General features: G+C 42.9%; 1 protein-coding gene across 1 annotated transcript in view; it reads right to left on the bottom strand.

Moving 5' to 3' along the window:
- The window catches only part of CELF4 (CUGBP Elav-like family member 4), a 1014616-nt gene that overhangs the window by 972875 nt on the left and 28357 nt on the right, over nt 1-13384 (bottom strand). The gene's annotated exons all lie outside the window — the stretch shown is intronic.

Genomic DNA, 13384 nt, shown 5'->3' with positions numbered 1-13384 from the left:
GCAGATTACATTCTCCACAATCCAGTGTCATGCAGATTACATTCTCCACAATCCAACCTCAGTGCAACCAGTCATGCAGATTATATTCTCTACTATACGATCTCAGTTCAATGGATTATAGTCTCTACAATCCAGTCTAAATGTAGGTGCTCATATAGATATAATAATGAATAATATTATGCTTTATTCCAGGGAAGCTCAACCTGTGGCCCTCCAGCTGTTGTAAAACTACAACTCCCACCATGCCCTGTAGTAGGCTGATAGCTGTAGACTGTCTGGGCATGCTGGGTGTTGTAGTTTTGCAACAGCTGGAGGGCCGCAGGTTGAGCATCCCTGCTTTATTCCAATGCAGTTGAGCAATTTTCATTGTATGAAAGCAATACAATTCATGCACATTGGTTAATATGCATGCACTTTACACGGCATTCAAAGTACAAATAGTAGTTAGCATGTAATTTTATTCGAATGCACTAATAGAAATCTCATATTCTCATACATGGCATACAAAAACAAAAATGGTCGAGATTATCCAACCTTGTAACACTACAGACCGCGGATTCTCAATTTAGTGCTGTGGCGTGTGTTTTCTTGCTATGTACTGTAGATACTAGAGCATCGAACCACTGTCCCAATAGTTTACAGATGTGGCAGTAAATCTTATCTTGACCATTTCAAGGGCTTTTTCAGCCTTAGAGTGCTGCAGCAGTGTATTTAGCATGTGGCGTGTCAAGTTAGTGTTTGCTACTGATTTAGGCCTCATGCACACGACCGTGCTGTTTTTTGCGGTCCGCAAACCGCGGATCCTCAAAAAACGGAAGCCGCCCGTGTGCTTTCCGCAATTTGCGGAACGGAACGGGCGGCCCATTGTAGAAATGCCTATTCTTGTCCGCAAAACGGACAAGAATAGGACATGCTATATTTTTTTGGCGGGGCCACGGAACGGAACAACGGATGCGGACAGCACACGTAGTGCTGTCCACATCTTTTGCGGCCCCATTGAAGTGAATGGGTCCGCATCCGAGCCGAAGTGAATGGGTCCGATCCGAAACTGCGGCTCGGATGCGGATCAAAGCAACAGTCGTGTGCATGAGGCCTTATTCTCATAATAAAGAACATCCAGCTATCAAATGCTCAATACCATGCAGTCATGGAGGTTCTATACCACTCCACGCATTGCAGTAAAGCAGCTTCAGAGCACCCAAACTCAAAATTCTGAAATATTTTATTTCATGCAACATATAGTGCTTATTACAATCCATATACTCTGCATCCTCGATGCAGTCTGGTCATGTGGGATATGTACTATTAATTTGCATACACCTATTGCAGTCAAGATCTGTACTGTATATACTGTAGTACCGTACAACTTTATTACCTAGCAGTTATACAGATTGCAACCTCAATACAGGTAAATCAGGCCGGTTATTTAAAATATTGTGCAATTCAATCTCAATACAATATCATGCAGTCATGCCGATTACTCTATATATTGTGCAATTGAAGCTCAATATAATGCAGTCATGCAGAATATTATATATACCTCTTGTGCGATTCAATCTCAATACAACATAATGCAGTCATTCCGGTTACTCTATATACAGTAATGTGCAAATTTAATCTCAATACAATGCAGTCATCGTGCAGATTATTTTATATATTGTGGAGTTGAACCTGAATATAATGCAGGTTATTATATATAATGTGCAACTCAATCTCAATACAATACAATGCAGTCGTGCAGATTATTTTATATATTGTGCAATCTGGTCCCAATATAATGCAGGCATATTTATATACTGTGCACAATTCACTCTCAATACAATATCATACAGTCATGCCGGTTACTTTATATATTGTGCAATTTAATCTCAATACAATATAATGCAGTTGTTCAGGTTATATAGTAGTGATGAGCACAAATGCAATTCAGTCCTACACTGTACTATACGTATATACTGAACCATGCATCTTCAGTGCAGTGCAACCATGCAGATTCTAGGTGCCAGACATGCAGGTTATTTGATATACAGTACATTGTGCAATTCAATCTTAATACAATCCAAGTGATCCATGCTACTGTATATATTGTACAATCCAATCTCAATACAATATAATGGAGTCATACAGGTTATATACCAGTGATGGCTAACCTCTAAACTACGACTCCCAGCATGCTCCATTCATTTCTATAGAGTTCTGGGAACAGCCAAGCAAGTGTACATCTTGGGAGTCGTAGCTTTGCCACAACCGGAGTGCCGGAGGTTAGCCATCAAAGTTAAAGGGTTTCTGCACTTTGTTTAAACTGATGATCTATCCTCTGGATAGATCATCAGCATCTGGTCAGCGGGGGTCCGACACCCGGGACCCCCGCCTATCAGCTGTTTGAGAAGGCAGCCGCGCTCCAGCAGCGCCGCGGCCTTCTCGCTGTTTACCACCGGCCGAGTGACGTCACGACTTGTATCAACTGGCCTGGGCGCGGCTAAGCTACATTCAAGTGAACAGAGCTGAGCCGCGCCCAGGCCAGTGATACTAGTCGTGGCGTCAGTGCGCCGGCGGTAAACAGTCAGAAAGCCGCGCCGCTGCTGGAGCGCCGCTGCTGGAGCGCCGCTGCTGGAGCGCCGCTGCTGGAGCGTCGCTGCCTTTTCAAACAGCTGATCGGCGGGGGTCCCGGGTGTCGGACTCCCGCCGATCAGATGCTGATGATTTCTCCAGAGGATACATCATCAGTTTAAACAAAGTGCAGAACCCCTTTAAATACTATCAATCACCTTAAATGCAGTACAGGCATACACTGCATCGTGTATACTGAACCATGCAACTTAAGTACAGTACAGTCATGCCGATTATACATTGCAGATTCCAGCCTCGATCATTTCCCTCCTGCAGCCTGCTCACATACCGTACATTGCAGGCTGCTCGGTCCACTTCAGTGTGAAGTCCATAAGATGAACTCTCTGACTGCTCGCTCTCTGTACACCTTATGTCTGCTCTCCTGAACATTTTTAGATCCAAATGAAATAAAATCATGAGAGGGAAGAGATAAGGGCTGCAGAGTGAACTGGTCTGATGCATTTCACTCTGGAAGGGACTGAGCAGCATGCATTGTCTGTGAAATGTGACCACAGGCTGCAGAAGACAAGTAGTTGAGATTTTTTTTAATTAGAAGAACCTATTTTTTTTGTTATATCATAATAGATGCAATCCAATAAAAAATGCAAAAGTGCCCATAGGGTTATAAGACGGCAGAGACGACTATGCTATATCAAAACGAGAAGCTCTGCGCCAGTCCTGCACACAGTTTATACAGGGAATGCCAAGGAAGCAAGTGCTATACGTATATATAGTCCAGCGTTTCATACGAGGGCAGTGAAGTTTATATAATAGTTTTTTTTTTCAGCCTTCATAAAACAATCATTACAACCCACTTGATCGTTGTAGCTCGGCCGCATCATACAGACAAAGAACACAGCGAGCAAAACTGTGCTTACTACATTGCGTTCATTTATTTCAGTGGACACTTGTAATCCTCTAGAACAGACAGCCAGAGACTTAATAAAGGGTTCCTTTAATGAGGCAGCTCGTAATAACCGCATTTATGCCGAGTATGCAAGACTTTTGTATATAGAACCTTATTACATGCATGCCACTGCACTTCATATATCACATTCAAGCTCATTACTATGTATCGGAGCCGTCCGACTCATAAACTATTTACTTCATGATTAATTTTTAATCATCACATTGCGCAGACATAAACACACGTTACTTGCAATACCACCCCTTGCCACATTGTGTGCTGTTGAGACTAAACATGACAAGCCTAAAGTGCTGGAACACAATGTTCTCCACTGCCACCTAGTGGTAGACAAATTATTCATTATTTTTAGAGATGAGCGAAGTATTGGAAAATTCGATTCGGCGGCTTCACCAAATAAAAAAAAAAAAAATTCGCTTTGTGACAAATTACTTTGTCAGGAAATGCATTTCTTTGTAAACAGTGGGTGGAATGACAGGGAGTGGTGATTGCGCTGCCCCCCCCCGTCATACATGATCGCGGCATCTGATACCAATAATCCGTTTTAAATAAAATGTAAAAAAAAATCATACTTACCTGCTCCATTTGCTCGCGACGGGCCGGCTGCCGCCATCTTGCTTGAAGATCTGGGGTGAAATCTTGCGCGGCCCGAGATGACGTCATCATGTCAGCCAGCACGGCATTTCATGTGAGATCTTCAAGCAAGATGGTGGTGGCCGGCCCGTCGTCAGCAAATTGAGCAGGTATGATTTTTTTAAAAATGTATCCGGAAATTTATCCTGAAATTCGGATCGAAGTCTACTTTGTGGACTTCGATTTACACACAACACTAAATATTATTTTCAGTTTGACATTTATCTAAAATGCCTCTTTCAATAATGACAGAAAATGATGACTAATCTATGAAGGATCCTGTGGCTCAATGCAACATGTATACCACGAAAGGGAATTTCTGACTCAGCCAAATGGATGTACCCATGAAGTATATTACCCTACCCCCTCCTCTGTCTTAGAAGCTGCCATCTTGAAAATAATTTGTAAACTCCTACCACAAGTTTATTGGCAGCTCTGTGCAGCCCCTGAGGATCAAGGCTCCGGCCACTTCTCAATACTTGCTCTACCATCAGCATAGAAGCTCATGCAGACATGCTGGAAATGACCATGCCGTAAACCCAGTATAGCACCAACTATTGTCTGCAGGCATGCATTTACTCCAGACAACATAACTAATGTAGCAGAGCTAAGTCAGATATCAAAGTCTTACACTGGTTCAGCACAGGACTGCTGGTCAAACTGCTGCATCTGTACTCTAACATGTAAGTAAGAAGTTGCAACAAATTCAGCCCTGCTACATCTGCATTTGTCAGTGAGTTTTTTTTTATTTGTTTGACAGCTGCACTTGTCCACACTGAACATAACTATACTCATGTAAAATGTTGCATGCAGTGTTTTGACCGCAGCTAATGTTGCGATGATCACCAGTGTGAACCGTACCTGTCCTGTCACCTCCTCAATAGACGGTTCAGACTTTACACAACTTTTTTTCCACTAGTTTAGACTTACATAAATCATCATGCAATGGCTCATCTGAAGGGCTTGTTCACACGACCGTGCCGTTTTTTTGCGGTCCGCAAATTGGGGATCCGCAAAAAACGGATGCCGCCCCGTTTGCGGAACGGAACAGGAGGCCCATTATAGAAATGCCCATTCTTGTCGGCAAAACGGACAAGAATAGGACAGGACTTATAATTTTTGCGGGGCCACGGAACAGAGCAACGGATGTGGACAGCACACAGAGTGCTGTCCGCATCTTTTGCGGACCCGTTGAAATGAATGGTTCCATATACGGACCGTATGCGGAAAGCAGAAAACGGCCTGTATACGGAACGCAAAATACGGAGCGCATCTGTGTTGGTCCCATGTTCATATGTGTCCGCATTGCTGAGAAAAATAAAGCTTTATTATATGCAAATGAGCCTCTAGGAGCAACGGGGGCGTTGCCGTTACACCTAGAGGCTCGGCTCTCTCTGCAACTGCTGCGCCCTCTGCACTTTCACAGGGGCAGGCAGTGTAAATGTGATCATATCTGGTACCAACACAGATGCCTTCAGCTGCCAAGCGCACATGCAACAGGTCAGCCGGTGTCATAGGTACAAATGCCCTTTAAGGTTTGACTATCCAAACCAGTTATTCCTCTTTTTTTGGTTTCCAAAACTGCTTGCAGAAACCTGACCGCGTGATCGCACCCTAAGGCCTCTTTCACACGACCATATTGCTTTTTCAGTATTTTGTGGTCCGCAAAAAACGGATCCGCAAAAAATACAGATGACGTCCGTGTGCATTCCGTTTTTTGCGGGACGGAACAGCTGGCCCCTGATAGAACAGTACTATCCTTGTCCGTTACGCGGACAACAATAGGACATGTTCTATCTTTGAACGGAACAGAAATACGGAAACGGAAGGAATACGGAGTACCTTCCGTTTTTTTTTGCGGATACATTGAAATAAATGGTTCCGTATACGGTCCGTATACGGAACGCAAAAAAAGGAACGTAAATGGAAAAAAAATACGTTTGTGTGCAAGAGGCCTAAGGGTATGGTTAGGGTGCGCACCCTGATGGTGCGGCTCCACCCGCAGCAACCGACAGCTGCCAGATTTTGCAGGTGGGCATGGCTTGGCCCTTGATACTTGTGAGTCTCTTAATATATCCCAGTACATAGGTATTCGGCCATACATGCTGCTGTCTCTATATCTACATGGCTGTATGTATAGCATGCCGTCCATGCCTTCCAAACTTCATGCAGTCATGCAGTATAACCTGAAAACCATGCGTTCTCCAGAGGCTCCATATGGCCAAAACAAAGCAGGATTCTTCAATAAGAGAGCCAAAATGAGCGCATACATGGTAGATGACAGAAAGTGACCGTCTCCTGTCCTACTACTAGTCCCCTATGTGACATATTCCGCACGAACCCTGGGACAGGCCTGAGCATAATGGTCACCAAAGGATAATGAAACGCTCCTCGGAATCGTAATTAATGCCTGTAACTCAATTTAGTTTCATCATTACATCATGAATGATTCCCTCAATATATTTCCCTGACCCCAGCGTCTGGTGCAGGATATAATTTGCAGTCGGAGGTATTACTCTCAATCCTTCATATTGTAATTATCTTTTTTTTTTTTCTCTCTCTCCTCCAGAGCTGTACGGTAAATTACAACCATTCAGCGACGGCTCCGGTAAAGTTTTCATATTTACTGTTTGTACCTTGCACTCAGACTTACATTCAGATTTGTTTTTTGAGCCACACAAGTAACACTTGATCTTTGTAAGGAATCTGATGAAATCCACAGAACTTGGTGTCAAGGATGAACCAATGAGTCCATTTAGTGCGCCCATTGTTTTGTGTTCATATGTCCTTTTATTACCCATGCGATATCTTAAAGGGGAAGTCTAGACCTTAGCTACATGAGCCTGGCATTTCCAAGTTGTACAAAGCCATTTCTTGGCATCCATAGAATCTTAAGAGGCTCTAAAAAGGTATTTTCATATGCCTCTGATTTCATACATCACTTCTAGAGAAGTGTTCCTTCATACAGAACCAGCACATGCAGATTTTGAAGATAATTATGTTACAAAGCAATGGGAGAAATCTGAAACGTACCCTAAAATGTGATAATTTATTTTTCTGCAGTGTCTGTAGGGAATTTTATAGAAATCATTTACAAATGCATCCTACCATCCTACCAAAAAAAAAAAAAAAAAAAAAAAAGAAAAAACACCATTGGATGGCATAAAAAAGTTAATAATATGAAAGAAAAAATCTAAGACATTAGTAAATCTAAACAAACAAATCCAAAAATATAAAATAAAATAAAGAAAAATAAAAGCAATGCAATTAATATTAACCAGACAACTTATGGTAAAAACAAATAAACAAAATAAAAATAAACAACTAAATAAATAAATAAATAAAGTGAAAATTAAATAATCCACAAAACCACATATGTGTGTAGAAGGGGGGAAGTCAAATAAGTTGCTGACTACTATGACAGAATTTTGTGGTACTCAGAGGTATAGACAAATCTCTTAGGCCTCAAGCACACAAACGTATTTTCTTTACGTGTCCATTCCAGTTTTTTGGCGGTCCGTATGCGGAACCATTCATTTGAATGGGTCCGCTAAAAAAATGGAAGGTAATCCGTGTGCATTCCGTTTCCGTATGTCCATATTTCCGTTCTGCAAAAAAAAAGAACATGTCCTATTATTGTCCACATTACGGACAAGCATAATACTGTTCTATTAGGGGCCGGCTGTTCTGTTCTGCAAAATACGGAATGTACACGAACGTCATCCGTATTTTTTGCTGATCCGTTTTTTGCGGACTGCAAATCACATACTGTCGTGTGCATGAGGCCTTAGGCTCATGCATGTGGCAGGACCATATGCAAGAAGCTGTAAGGCAGCACACAGTGTCCCAGCACCTCCCTACTATGGAGCTGTAGAGGCTCATTATGGTGCCTACATGTGGTACTGTGTGACAGGGAGACATTTCCTTCCCCAAACAGATGGGTTGGAACATAGGAAGCCACAACAGAAGAAAACTCCATGCGCATCTGTATAATATCTGAGCCGTATTGTACATCAGGGGCCTATAGATTTCTATGGGTGTCCTATATTACTCTGGACAAATCAAAAATTCCATTTAATGCTCCCATATACATGAGGCCAAATTTTGTATATGTATATACAGTATATATAAATTATACATTTCCTAAATATCAATCCTCTAATACTATGCTAATTGTTAAAATGACACATTAGCAAAGAAGCAAACAAATAATAAATCAGGGCTGCTGCACTTTTAAAATGAAACTCCCTCCATGTCAGAATCTTTCTGTCAAATGTGCGCAGTGCCGACAAGAGTTTCCCTTATGGCAGGGGTGCACCACCGATGAGGCCAGGTGAGGCGATCTCCTCAGGCAGCACATGAAGGGGCAAAAAGGGAGCAGCGGAAGGGCCATGGGCAATGAGCGCTTTCATTGTGGCAAAAGGGTTAGGTTAAGAAATTGGCATGGGGGAGGGGGGTGCCGTTTCAGTTTTCGCCTAAGGCAGCAGAAAAGCTAGGTGCGCCCCTGCCTTATGGTCTACATATTATGTTACATAAGTGGTTTCAGCTATACACGAAAGGTAATGAGTGTCTGATAGGTGGGGCTCAGACTCCTTGGACTCCCACCGATCACGAGAACAGGTATCCTTTTGAATGGAGCAGCACTTCCACTCCATTAAAAATTCTATGGGACTGCCGGAGATAGCCGAGCTCTGTCCATCAGCCCATCTGCTGTCATAAACAGTGTGGGATAAGACCCCCACCGATCATACACTTATCCTGTGGATAGGTGAAAAGTTGTCCGCCTTTAAAGAGGTTGTTCTACTCTGGGGGGCCTTTCTGCCAGACCTTCCCTCCCAAGCACATACATGCGGAAGGAAGCATATCTACCTGCTCCTGGCCACTGGGTTCTCGCTCCTTAGGTCACCTGCCACTGCTCCTTTGCTCTGGTCTCCGCGTGTCAACATCTGACATGGGTCACTTGGTTGCCCCAGTCAATAATAATGACCTGCAGCGGTGATGTGCCCCTCATGCATTATGTGACCCAGTGACACGACACAGAGGGGACATCTCTGCAGCCAGTCATTGGCTGCAGTGACCCACGTCAAACAAGATGTTGACACGCGGAGACCAGAGCAAGGCAGCAGCAGCATCAGGGGACTAATGGAGCTGAAACCCTGAAAGTGAACGACCCCTTTAACAGAATATAAGGTTATGATCTAAAATTGCAACATTGCTCACATTTTAATCTTCCATTTCGCTTAATGTGTCGTTTAACGGTAATTCCCATCTTGGATTAAATATTTACCATAGCGACCTTTTTGGTCACCAAATGTCGCGTAGCAAAACCCTGAATCTCAGCCTCTGCATTACGCTGGTAACAAATGAATGTGCCTTTGTGCAAATGTTTTTTTTTTTTTTCCTGTCCTGCTGTGATGCGTGTACCGGAGAATGAACAGAGCATAAAGGATTCTGCAGATCAAGGGAGGGAAAAAATATGAAAAGCAGAGGTAGATTAGTTGGTATAAACATATAGCAGAATTATGTCTGGAGAGATGTACCCACACTTGCTTAAAATGAAAAGCATTTACAGGAATACTCTGAGCGATTGCATGCAAGAAAAAAAGTAGCAAGAAGCTGTTATTTTCTACAAAATTGTCCACTTATGGTAGGGGAGGAGGGAGCGGCGAGGAGGGGTACATTGAATAATGAGAGATTTGTAGCTTTTGTGTGATAAACATGGTAAAATGTCCAAAGATGGTAAATATTAGAGCTGTAGACCTCAAGGGAAGAACTCATTACTGTACTACTATATGTTAATAATATAAACTCATTGACCAAAAAAATAATGCATCCAGAATGTCGGATTGTTGAAAAATTCGGCATGTGGTTGTGTCTAAATGATTACAGGTGTGGTCTGATTAGATAATGGATCTTGCAACATGAAGGCATTATAGTGCTTTCCGCTCTGCTCTATAAAAAGACTTTCAGGGGCTACTTTTGGGTACTGTACCTCTTGGTGAGAGATTGTTGACTGCTAGACATGCCTCTACGCCGCACTCGAAGACATTTTGTCCTGTTGACAGACTTGTCCTGCCGTTGGCAGCCAGCCACCATCACCTTCGTTTGCAGTGCTGTCATGAATAACAAACCTGGACTGCTACAGACTGAGCCACACCGTCTTTAGCGACAAATCCAGCTTCTGCTTGGGATCCGATGATGGTTGGGTTTGAATATAGAGGCTTCGGGGTGAAATTTTCAATCCTGCATTTATGGGACCAGCTGGGATGCCAGCTTCGGAGATCTTCGAGTATGCAGGATCTACAGTCCCAGTTGCAAAATCTGTGGGCTAATGTGCCATAGGATACCCTATGAAAACTGGATCTAGGCTAAAGACAGCCCTACAGGGTACTAGAGCACTAGGGTACTAGAGCAATCCTAAATGCAGTAAGAATTTTAAATATTTGGCCCTCGCTCTCAGAATCAACTTTTATTAGCTAAATAGATGTTTTCTAGAATAATTGCCATAATAATTACTACCTATTTCAACCCCCCCCCCCCCCCTCCCATTCCTCTCTCTCCTTTTCATATTTTCAAGACATTTTTGGAAACTGGAATAATATGAAGACATTTGTTGCAGAAGCAGAAAGCACGTCCTCCATCAGTTACTGCATACAAACCATTAACTACTTTTACCACACTCCATCACTTGGGACACTCTCAGCAGAGCTTCCAACAATCAATATAAGCATCGAGTCTTCTTATCCACCGTATGTAATAAATGTCTGATAGATGTTGATTCCATCTCGGGGACCAGCACCTATCTCCAAAATGGGGTTCCCTGACCCTCGCCCCATCTGAACAACCAGCCACTGTCAATGGAGAGGTGGTTGGGATTATAGAAACAGTCAAGCTTGAGAGTTATGGACATGGCATAGCACAGCCAGCTTAGATGTTTGTTTTTTATCTAAAGAACTTTTCCATTGGCAGCAGTTGATTCAGCAGAGGGTTCAGAGGACCCCCATCCTTGAGGCAGGTGTGGCTCCCTGAGATGGGACCCTCATCTATCAGACATTTAGATTAGAAGTCAATGCACCATCTTGGGTAGATTAAGTCGACTATGGGCCACCAAGTCGTAAGACCCCTTACAAACCCAATAACTAGAACACTATATCTATGATCGGGGCCAATTAAAGGGGTTTTCAGTATTTAAATATGAATTATCTGTATAAGGAGAGGTCATCAAAATCTGATTGGTGGATGTTCGACTACCAGCACCCCAGCTGATGAGTTGTTTGAAAAGGTCACGATGCTCCAGCATGTGCAATGGCCTATTCCTTGGCCAATGATGTCATGTCCATTGGTCCCAGTTTAATTCAAGTGAATGGGATTGAGTTGTATATAACCACTATACAATGTACAATATATATTATGAAGAGGGCACAACGCTCATCCAAGTGCTGCAGCCTCTTCAAACAATGGACCCCTCCACCAGTCAGATATTGATAACCTATACTGTAGATGCAAAAAATCTTCAAGACTGCATTTCCTGGGGCAGAAATCTCGATCAAATGTTTTTTTTTCCACTGTATAGAAAATGGGTAGGAGCTCCGTAGGGCATCCAACATACTGTAGGTACTACATGAATCCAAGAGCATTGACATCCTACAACCATGTGAAAGTGTAATTACAGATTTGCAAAGACAAGAAGAACTTTCTGGCAAAGAGAAATAGACCCTCACTCAGTCCAGCAGCTGCTCCTACGCCCTTCACAGCATGCAGGGAAGACAATTTATAGAAGTATAAATCACAGGGTAACTGGTTAGAGGGAAGTTTGATTTCTGTTCCACAAATAACAGCAAAAGCTGAGCTGGAGGAAACATGCAGGAGATGGATGGAAAATGTCAGGTCAAACATATTAAGATTAATGACAAGAAAGTGAAGAAAAAGCTCTCCCTACAACTGGTGATCAGAGCCATTGTTCCTGACCGCCATCCTAGGTGCCAATATCAATCATGTGAATTGAGGAACCCTATGTTATTTCATACACAAAAGAGGTCATGAAGACAGAACCGGTAACTTGACCTGTTGTATGTATGAGTAACCTGTCTGGTTTACTGCTGAACATAGCCATGGATACCAGGGTGGAAGGGACAACAGCTAGGTCCCCTAAAAACCAGAAAGAGTTACAAGCCCTCAGTGGGGTGGATGTAACTTAGAGGCTGACCAACGGCCTGAGACAGGGCACTGGAAGAGAATGTGACCTCTCCAGGTTGTTTCACATGTGTTGCTATTGGATAGCAAGAACCTATGGCATAACTCAGGGGCCAATTCACAATAACTCCTTTCTCTGAAGCCACAAGGGATTACATACAAGAGCTTAACTATAAGAAGAGCAGAAGTTGCACTAATCTCCAACCTTGCACTCTGTGGGGCCCAAAAGGCAAATTACATGTATTAGTTAAGGGCCCTGTTACAGATTTTGCACTGGGACCCAGAAGTTTCAAGTTCTCCCGCTAGTAATGGCACCCCCCTGCAGCCTTGATGGGATAATGGAGGTCCCTAGATTTATAAAGGTGTTCTCTGGGAGCACAATACTGATGGCCTATTCTCAGGATAAGTCATCAATATCTGATCGGTGGAGGTCTGACTCCTGGCACCACCACCGATTGGCTGTTTGAAGAGGCCGTGGCCCTCATCTAAGGCCATTGATGTCACCTTTATTGGTCACATGGCCTAAACGAAGATCAGTCCTATTGAACTCAATGGGCCTGGGCTGCAATACCAAGCACAGCCACTATACAGTGAACGGCACTGTGCTTAGTATGCTCTGAAGTTTCATACAGCTGTTCGGAGGGGGTGCCAGGAGTCGGACCCCCACTGACCTGATATTGATGATCTTTCCTGAGGATAAGTAATCGATATTGTACCCCTTTAAGGAGGCCTTTTTTGGGTACCGTTAGCTTTAGCTTTGATAGGTCATTATATAAATGCCTTGGTGAAGGGTTCCTTAGTTTTCATTTTGATTTTGTATATGGGACTTAAATATTGTTAAAATATATTCTTTAATATATATTTTTTTATTATTTAATATTGCTAATATTGTTAAGTTTTTCACCTCTGCTCTTTTCCATATTTCTATATTTTAATTGTCTGACCATTTATGCATTTGACTTTGGAGGAAAAGCTGGTTGTCCTTGGAAGCTGACAGCAGTTTAGCTCCGCCCTGCTGTCAGA

This window comes from Bufo bufo, chromosome 2, assembly GCF_905171765.1.
Source record: "Bufo bufo chromosome 2, aBufBuf1.1, whole genome shotgun sequence".
Lineage (NCBI taxonomy): Eukaryota > Metazoa > Chordata > Amphibia > Anura > Bufonidae > Bufo > Bufo bufo.
This window is presented reverse-complemented; position numbering and strand designations above follow the sequence as displayed.